The sequence below is a fragment of the Balaenoptera ricei genome, chromosome 7, assembly GCF_028023285.1.
Source record: "Balaenoptera ricei isolate mBalRic1 chromosome 7, mBalRic1.hap2, whole genome shotgun sequence".
NCBI lineage: Eukaryota > Metazoa > Chordata > Mammalia > Artiodactyla > Balaenopteridae > Balaenoptera > Balaenoptera ricei.
Genome location: NC_082645.1, coordinates 81,187,922 through 81,196,412, shown reverse-complemented (window position 1 = coordinate 81,196,412; position 8,491 = coordinate 81,187,922).

Below are 8,491 nucleotides of genomic sequence, written 5' to 3'. Positions count from 1 at the left end.
TCAGGATATGCTTCCTAATTTTTATATTTTTTTGTAAGTACTTATTTTTCTTTTTTCTTTCTACAATGAAGATGTAAAACAATGGCTTATTTTTCTATATAATAAACTTTGTGTGTGTGTATATGTAATGCTAACAACCAATTCTTGGTAAATTCTGAAATTTAAAATTTAGTAACTAACTTTTTCATTTATTTTAAATTGTGAGGTTCCCAAACAGTGAACCATAACAGATTCCAGGAGCGCTGAGAGATATTTTAAATTTCTTGGGAAATCTAGTAATCTCTGTCAGATATCAAGTAGTTTCCATATTAGATGGCTATATTCTTTTTGATGATGTTGTATATTTGCGAAAGTGGGTTTTTAGCAGTTGTTGTGATAACAAGCAAGTATGGGATGAAATCAATGTTGAACAGGGAATGAAGGTTTGAGATTTTATGTAGTGACAAACAGGTACCATGCTGTTAGGGCACAAACACTTATTAGATATTTGGATCTAACTATTTAATAAACAGAATTGTTAGCTATTTATTTTGGTTTAAGGAGGCCATAAAAATTACTGACACTCTACATTATAGAGAACTGAGATATTTGGGAAGGCTCTGAGATAATCAAACCATTGATTCAATAAATACTATTTGAATCCTATGTGATGGGTGCTGTTCCAAGTTCTGGTATATAGTGATACATAAAGCAATAATGGTTGGTGGCTCCATGGATTTCACTGTCCAGTGCAGGCTTTTGTCAAGTTGCCAGTCTATGACAAGACAGTAAAAGTGTATGAGTTATGCTGAGTAGAGTGAATGCTATCTACTATTTATATGCCTTTTTATCACCAATGCATTAACACTCCTAGATTATTTTTTATTACATTTAGTCTATGTCAGGGTTGTTCCTGCACAGCACTGTAAGATAAATGGAGTCTCAGGCATTCTTTGGCATTCTTTTCTGTGGCCTTCATCCACTCATGGAAGAATTTCTCAAGTCTCTGGACTATTATCCTCTTCTGTGGATCACAGAACTCTTCATTTTATCTTTTCTCCTTGGCTTGCATTACCAAAAATGATCCATGTTGCAGCTTTACACCTCCCAATTTCACTTATCTGTTCTTAGCTATTAAAATATCAATTTTCTGTGTAAGTTGAATTTTAATAGAATAATACAAAGAAATGAATGGTGTTATTTTAGTAGAAATATGTGTGTAGAAATATACACATATTGAGTATGAAGTCAGGAGAACTTTATGGGAAATTCTTGGGAAAGTCTTATAGTGTACCATACTGTCTACTCATCTCATTGAAAAGAGAAATCATCTCTCTTCTTTTACACGTGTGAAGCTATATTTGACTATCATACTTTTTAGCACATATCCTTAGTAAATTCCTGTGCATTCAATCTACACCTTACCTATTTTAGTTGCTTTTTATTATTACCTGAAACAAATTCTCCTCTCCCTTTTATGCATTTATACCCCTATAACATTCCCTGGTCCAACTATTTCTCCAGGCTAGAACCCTGAAATTTATGCTCTTCCAAGTCATATCTTTAAATCCTTTAAGATCAATATTCCCTGATAAATTTACCCTATAACAATCACACTGCTTCTCCAGACTCTTACTGTTATTATCTATACCGCATACACTTTTGCATATGGATTTAGACTTCAATTCTTTATTCTGTAATTTAACATTTTTGTCTCCTCTGCATTACTAACTAGAGATTGTAGACTCCTTTCAAGTAATAGTCACCTCGTTTACTTCTTGGAGTAATTGTTCTGGGATAGAAAAGTGTTCTAGCCTTTTTTCCCTAGAGCAAAATTAAACCTGAACAATCACTTATATGTCTACTGTTTCTTGAACGATGTAATTCAGTGCAATGGTAAAGGAAAAAGGGATGTGAGGCAGAAAAGGAGGGAAAGTGGAGATAACATGGGACCTTATAGAGTTGGTTATAGCTTCACCAGAAAACAGACCTGGCCATGTGGAAAGTCTTAGAAGAAGCTGCATGAACCTCTGACTTAATGAGCAAGAAATTGATCTGATGGGTTCTTCATGTGTTCTTCTCTTGTTGGCTTCAGTTTACCCCAAAGGACACCTACTTTTTGAACTTGCAGTCTATGTTTCCAGCCCTCTGGGTCACCCTTTGCAAAGCCTAAATCTGTGCCTGGCATTGGGAGAAAAAAAAAGATCTAATGCTCATTTTTTAACATTTTTTAAGGAAAAATCATGCTTAACATTTGCAAAACATATTTTAAAATTTCATATTACCTTATGTAATTCTGTCTTCTCATTTTGGTTAACTTTCTCTGTGTCTATGAACTTGGGTGAGACAGTTACCTATCCTAGTCATGAAGGGGTGTTGTTCTATGAGTGCATCCCTAGGCAGTCTGCCTGTGCCCAGTGGGGGAACTGCTAGATCTGAAGTGAGCACAGTCACATTTTCCCTCAAGGTGTGTCTGCAGCTACCACCTTGGGGGTAGGTAGGGCTGGAGAAGAAGGGGCTAGAGCCAGAATCAGGTGTGAGCTGAGGCTTCTACTGTGTTCAGTGTCGGTCACTACCCTATAGGGTGCAGTATTGAGGCCCAGAGCAGAAGCCCTGAGTGTTAGGTCTGAGCTGGTTCTATTCCCTCTAAGTGTGCACACTCTCCTTGGCACCTGCAGCCTCCGCGCTGGTGGAGGACAGCACCTGAGCAATAAGGGCTAGAGTAGGTGCCCAGTGAGGGCTGGGGTGTGCACTGAGGTGATCACAGGTAATGGGCAAAAGCCCAGGCATGTTTCATTCTGCTTCCTCCTTGCTGTTACTGGTAGTAAATAAGTGTGTTTGTGTTCTTCAGGATCAGAGTTTAGGTTTCTTACAGTCCTCTGATAAGTCCCACTGGTTTTCAAACCAGCTAAGGGGACTTGTCCTCCCAATTTTGGATTCCAGGGCTAGGGTGTCCAATATGTGGCTCAAACCCCTCAATCCACAGGGAGGATCTCCTCTTCTGTGTCCCCTGTCCCCTGCCAGGGGCGTGGGCCACAACCCAATTGCTTTTCCCTTCCTACCTGACTCTGTGTGGATCTTTCTTTATAGCCTTGGCTGTAGAAGGGCCTTTCTGCCAGTCTCCAGGTTGTTTTCAGTGACAGTTGTTCCACATGTAGATGTATTTTTGATGTTTTCATGGGTGAGGTGATCTCGGAGTCCTCCTACTCTGCCATCTTGATCTCCCTCCTCTAGTTTTGGGTATATTTCATTTGAGGTTTGTATCATTTGGGGATTGGCCATGAACATGAAATACTTTATGTATTTTTGGAATAAAGCTCTAAGAATACATGAGATAAAAAGAGATTGCATGTAGGTAAAGAAGACATCTGTGTTAGACATGGGGGTGAGTTGCCCCGACCCCCCTTAAGAGTTTGGAAGTGCTGTCAGTACACAGCCTCCATCTGAAAGCTACTTCAGATTGTGCCTCAGCTGCCCTATTTGGGCCTTCCACATCCAATGACCGCTGGTCTGTTCTATTTCAGCTCAATTCAGGGCAACTCTGACTCTGCTTCCAGTGGAGTCCACTGAGGCTGCCGTAACTCTGCACTGTAGCCCCACTTCTCCCACTTCCCAGTCCTTCTGTTTTTCTCTTCCTTCCACAGATGTTGATCTCTAATAAATATTTTACATGCCTAACTCCACCTCAGTGTCATTTTTTTCAGAGAACTGAACCTGCAATAACATCCAAGAATTAAACATTGAAATCCCTCTGGTAATTAGAGGTTAGGAATTTTAGGGCAAACCAGAAAAGAAGACAGCCAGGGAAGTGGGGGAAATCCAGAAAGATAGCTCTTTATAAGCTAAAAGATGATGGTCATGCAAAAGGTGGGGACATATCACCCATGTCAAAAGTTGCTGATAGAAGTGATGAGGAAGCAGGAGTGATCTCTGGGTTTAGTACCGTCAGTGATGACTTTCACAAGAGCAGTTTCAGTGGGAGAGCAGGGCCAAAGACTGGAAGAGTCTACAAGCAGAATGTGAGGAGTTTAGAGAGGGTTTTTTGGTTTGTTTCTGGTTTTTTTGCTTTTTTTAAAATTGTTCAGAGGGAAAACGAATAATTTTGCATGTTGATTGGAAAGAACCAATGGAGAGAGAAAAAATGAGGTAAAAGTAGGTAAGGCAATCTAGTGCAGAAGTGGAAGGTTGGGTTCAATTAGAAAAATGGATCGGTAATCTATAATAGAGGAGGCAAAGCAGAATATGGGTGAGTAGATGCTCATGTATAGGGAAAGCATTAAAAACAGATAAACATTAAATATAATTCATACAGCATAGCCAAAGGGGAGATATTCAAGGGCTTTTCAACTCCTTTCTTTTATAGCCTCCACCTCCTTCTCTGATGAATTTATGATAGATCATTTCAAAGCCCATTAAAATACCCACTTCTCAGCTCCCTTATTTAAACACTTAGAAATGTGGCCGTGGTGCTTTTTTGTCTCTGATTACTTATTTTTGTTAAAATACATTTTCTGTTCTGCCATCTACCTTATCTACCTTTCTTTCCTATCCTCAATTCCTTATTCTATTAACATATCAGCAACTTACGGAGACAGATATAATTTAAAGTATAATTTTGCCCCTCTTCACCCCCAACTTCCCCTGCTCCTAGACAGCTCTAAAAATATTGATCAATTGCTTTGAATAGTCTTCCTCCACTACTACTTCCTTTTACTACTTGGAAACCTTCCTTACTTCCTTCAAGTATTTGCTTAAGTTTAGTCTTTGATAATGCTTACCCTGACCAACCTATTTAATCCTGCACATCTCCCTTGTTTCTCACCCTATTCCCCAATACTTCTTTTCTTTCTTTTACCATGTTATTATATGCTATATATTTTGCTTATTTATTATGTTTACTATGTACTCTTTTTCTCTCCCACCATGAGGTAAGCCCCGTAAAGGCAGGGTTCTATTTTGTTCATTGATGATTCCAAAAAGCCTAAAACAGTACTAGGATAAGAGTAGGTGCTCAATAAAATGAGTTAATAAATGCATTTATAATTGCTATGCATTTATAGCAGAACTTCCCTCTTCAGCTTTTCCAGATTTACTTAGGAAGATATATAAGCTCATCTTCTTCTGTAATTCAATAGACATGTAATATATGTTTAATATTACTTTAAAGTAAAAACCAGTCATCAATAACACTTAAGTAATTCAAGAAATACTTATTGTACAAATAAAGAAATATTTATGGATCAAATGGTGCTATGAGTTCTGTGGCACATAATGGTAGCTTACTCCCTGGTTTCAGTTTATAGTTGACTATTAACAAATGACAATGAAAAAACATGTCCTATCTGATGACAGTTTTAATGAATTGGTAGTGACTACTCAGTAACTGTGCTGAACTGAGACATAAGTCAGTTAGCTTTGCCCTCTAAGCCTCTGTGAGAGGAGTGTGGCCTCATGAGTGCCGTGTGAGTACTATCTCTGAACTAGGCTGTAAGGTATATGAAGTTAGAGACCACCTTTATTTGGTCCACCATTCTATTCTCAGAAACTAGCATATAAGTAGTGTTTAATAATTACGTTGAATAAATAAATACCACTTATAATGCCATGAATTGGTGTAACAGGATATTAGAACAAAACTATTTTTACCTCCTTTTTTTCACTGAGGAACTGGTATCATAGATATATTACACTAAAGCACAAATTAGACAGATCTCCATCTGCAGAATTTTCAGAGAAAAAGATCAAAACAAAACATGACTCTTTAACCTTCTCACCCATTTCAAGAAGTAGAAATGGGTGAGAGTGGGAAATGAGAGGAAAAGAATATTTCATGAGAGGCCTATCTCTGAAAAGATATGTACTCTGAAGAACCATGCTACGTGTTTGTAGAGGGGGAGGGATATATCTCTTTTCGCAGAATTATCATGAAGGGACTCCTGGGAGAACACTTGGAAAGAGTGAAAAGTTCAGGAAAACGGTGAAAGAGAGATCCCTCAAACTGAACCACCAGTCATTCACTCCACAAAGACTTACATTGCTGGAATCCCTGATTGTTTCATGGCACTTACACGGCTCCTTATAAAGTTCCAACTGTCTCTATCTCTTAGCGTATGTCTGATTCTTGAAACACTCACAAGTATTTTGTTTCCATAAAATTAGGATATGCATGGTCTCCACGCAGCATCATTTTCCTGACTTTTTGAGCAAGGCAATAAATCAACTATCTCATGGCCTCTATATCCCCTAAGTGGAAATCAGATCTCCTATATAAGGAGCTTTAACTAAGGTGAAAGAATGACCTATCTCTGCATGAAAAGATCATTAAGACTTAAAGTATTATTTTAACATTTGAATGTGTAATTGATGAAAATGTGTCTAGATAATTTTGTATTAATTTAGCATTTCAATAATCATAGGCATTATTGTGCCTGTTACTCTTAAGAACGCTTATACACAGAGAGTGCTCTTCTGTTAGTTTGGTTATCAGCATAAACAAAGGTGAAGTAGGCATCACTGTCTGAAAGTCAACTGAGCATTAATCATTGGATTTTAGACATTCTAGCAAGTTGATCCTCAGCGAGGACTAAGGAAATTACATGCTATAGGATGATGATCTCTGTATCACTTACTCTTAGACAATATGTGATGTAGAAGACTGAACAGCAATATAGTTAGTCCAAAATTTAAATTATTTTTTAACCAAATTTTTAATATAAGGTCATTTTCTTATAATATAGTTCTCATCTTAAAGTTAAGGAAAATCTTTATTAATTAAAGCCTTGGCTGTGGGTTTCTGTTAATCAAAGTTTTACTGTATCTTCTTTCTAAATTCACCTTTGATGTTAATTAGAAATTTAATTTTTAATTCTCGTACCTTTGTGACTATAACTTTCCTCCTTAGATATTGATGCACTTTCAATTTTTAAGATATATCATTAAAAGATCATAAGCTGCAAAATATTATTCCTGATATGGGAAAATCTTAATGAAGGAAGGAAAACTTAAAGTAATATATTATAGTTATTAGTTAATAAATAATTTGATTATAAGCCAATCTTAAAATAAATAATAAAATATTATATTTTTTTGTTATACTTTCTATACTTAATTCTCTTGTATAACTTATCATATTAATTTTAACTTTTTAAAATGTGCTCAAAATTTTTTACTAAATGTCTTTTCTGGTGCATCTTTGAAAAGACTCATTTGAACTTCAAACACCAAACTCTGGCCATCAGTTGATTAAAGAGAATAGAGACCATGAAGTAAGTCAAATTATTCTGTCCCTTTATTCTCTGTTCATCCATGTACTCCTTGAGATTTAGTTTTTCATAATTATTCTCTGGAAAGGAAACTACTGACACATTGTCTTTGTCTAACTGATGGCATATTTTCTACTGTAATAAACAACATATTTGGCCCATTTACTTCTATAGGAAGAATTATATTTTCCAGTGACTTTGGCATAACTTAGTGAATTTCTTAGATGACCAGATAAAAAGCTTCTCTATGTGTAGGGCAAATGCACTGAAATCCCAGGAAATGCCTCATGTAAGCTACAAAATTGTTCAGAAATCAAGCTGCAGCATTTTAGTTCTGATTGGCCACTGACTTGCTCTCTGACTTTGAGCATGTATTCAACTTCTCTGAGACTGTCACATCCAACCAATGGGTGTAGAAATTCAATCTACCTATTTGATAGAGTTGCTATAAGCACTTTTAAATTTTATCAGTTTTTAAAATTTGATGTAGGTTTTTCTCTGTTAATCATTTAACTGATTTCTATAGCGAAAGCCTTTACCAGAAACCATCCTGGTCAGTTAGTGTCAGGGTTGCTAGACAGCAAAAGAACTTGGCTCTTGGGTTTTTTGTTGTTTTTTTTGTTTGTGTTTTGTTTGTTTGTTTTTTCTAGCAAGAATAGAGAACCAAAAAACTATCAATAAATAAAACGAAGCAAAATTATAGAGATCAACTCTGACAGATTTAAATGTGTAGCTTTTATATTTTTCAGGTATCTGGATATCACCCTGTATTACAACAGTGGATTTGTCAGCCACTGTGAGCCACAATGAAATTGTGACTCTACTTTTTAGTCAAGAGGTTGATCATCCCTGTAAGAACTAAAAATTTGAGAAATTGAGGGTCAGTGTAGTACTCACCACATGAAGAAATAAAATGAAGGTGAAAATATAAGCTAGGTCAAAAAATAAAATAAGAGGGGGAAATTAGATTTCTACTATTTTCCTAATTCATTTTTAGAAGTTGCACAGGTGTAGAGTAGGGGTAGATAGGATCACCTTAAATGTATCTCAGTAAAAAGCACTTAGGAAAACTTACACAATTTAATAATGAATAGAATAAGAATCATAAAATGAATTTTTGCCAGAAGAACTTAGCTCAGAAACTCAGAGATTCTGCATTAGTCAAATGCATGATTTATGCTTAGAGTTCTATGTTGTTTCTATAAAAATGACAAATCTTTAACTGTATAACAAAATTTCTCCTGTGCAAA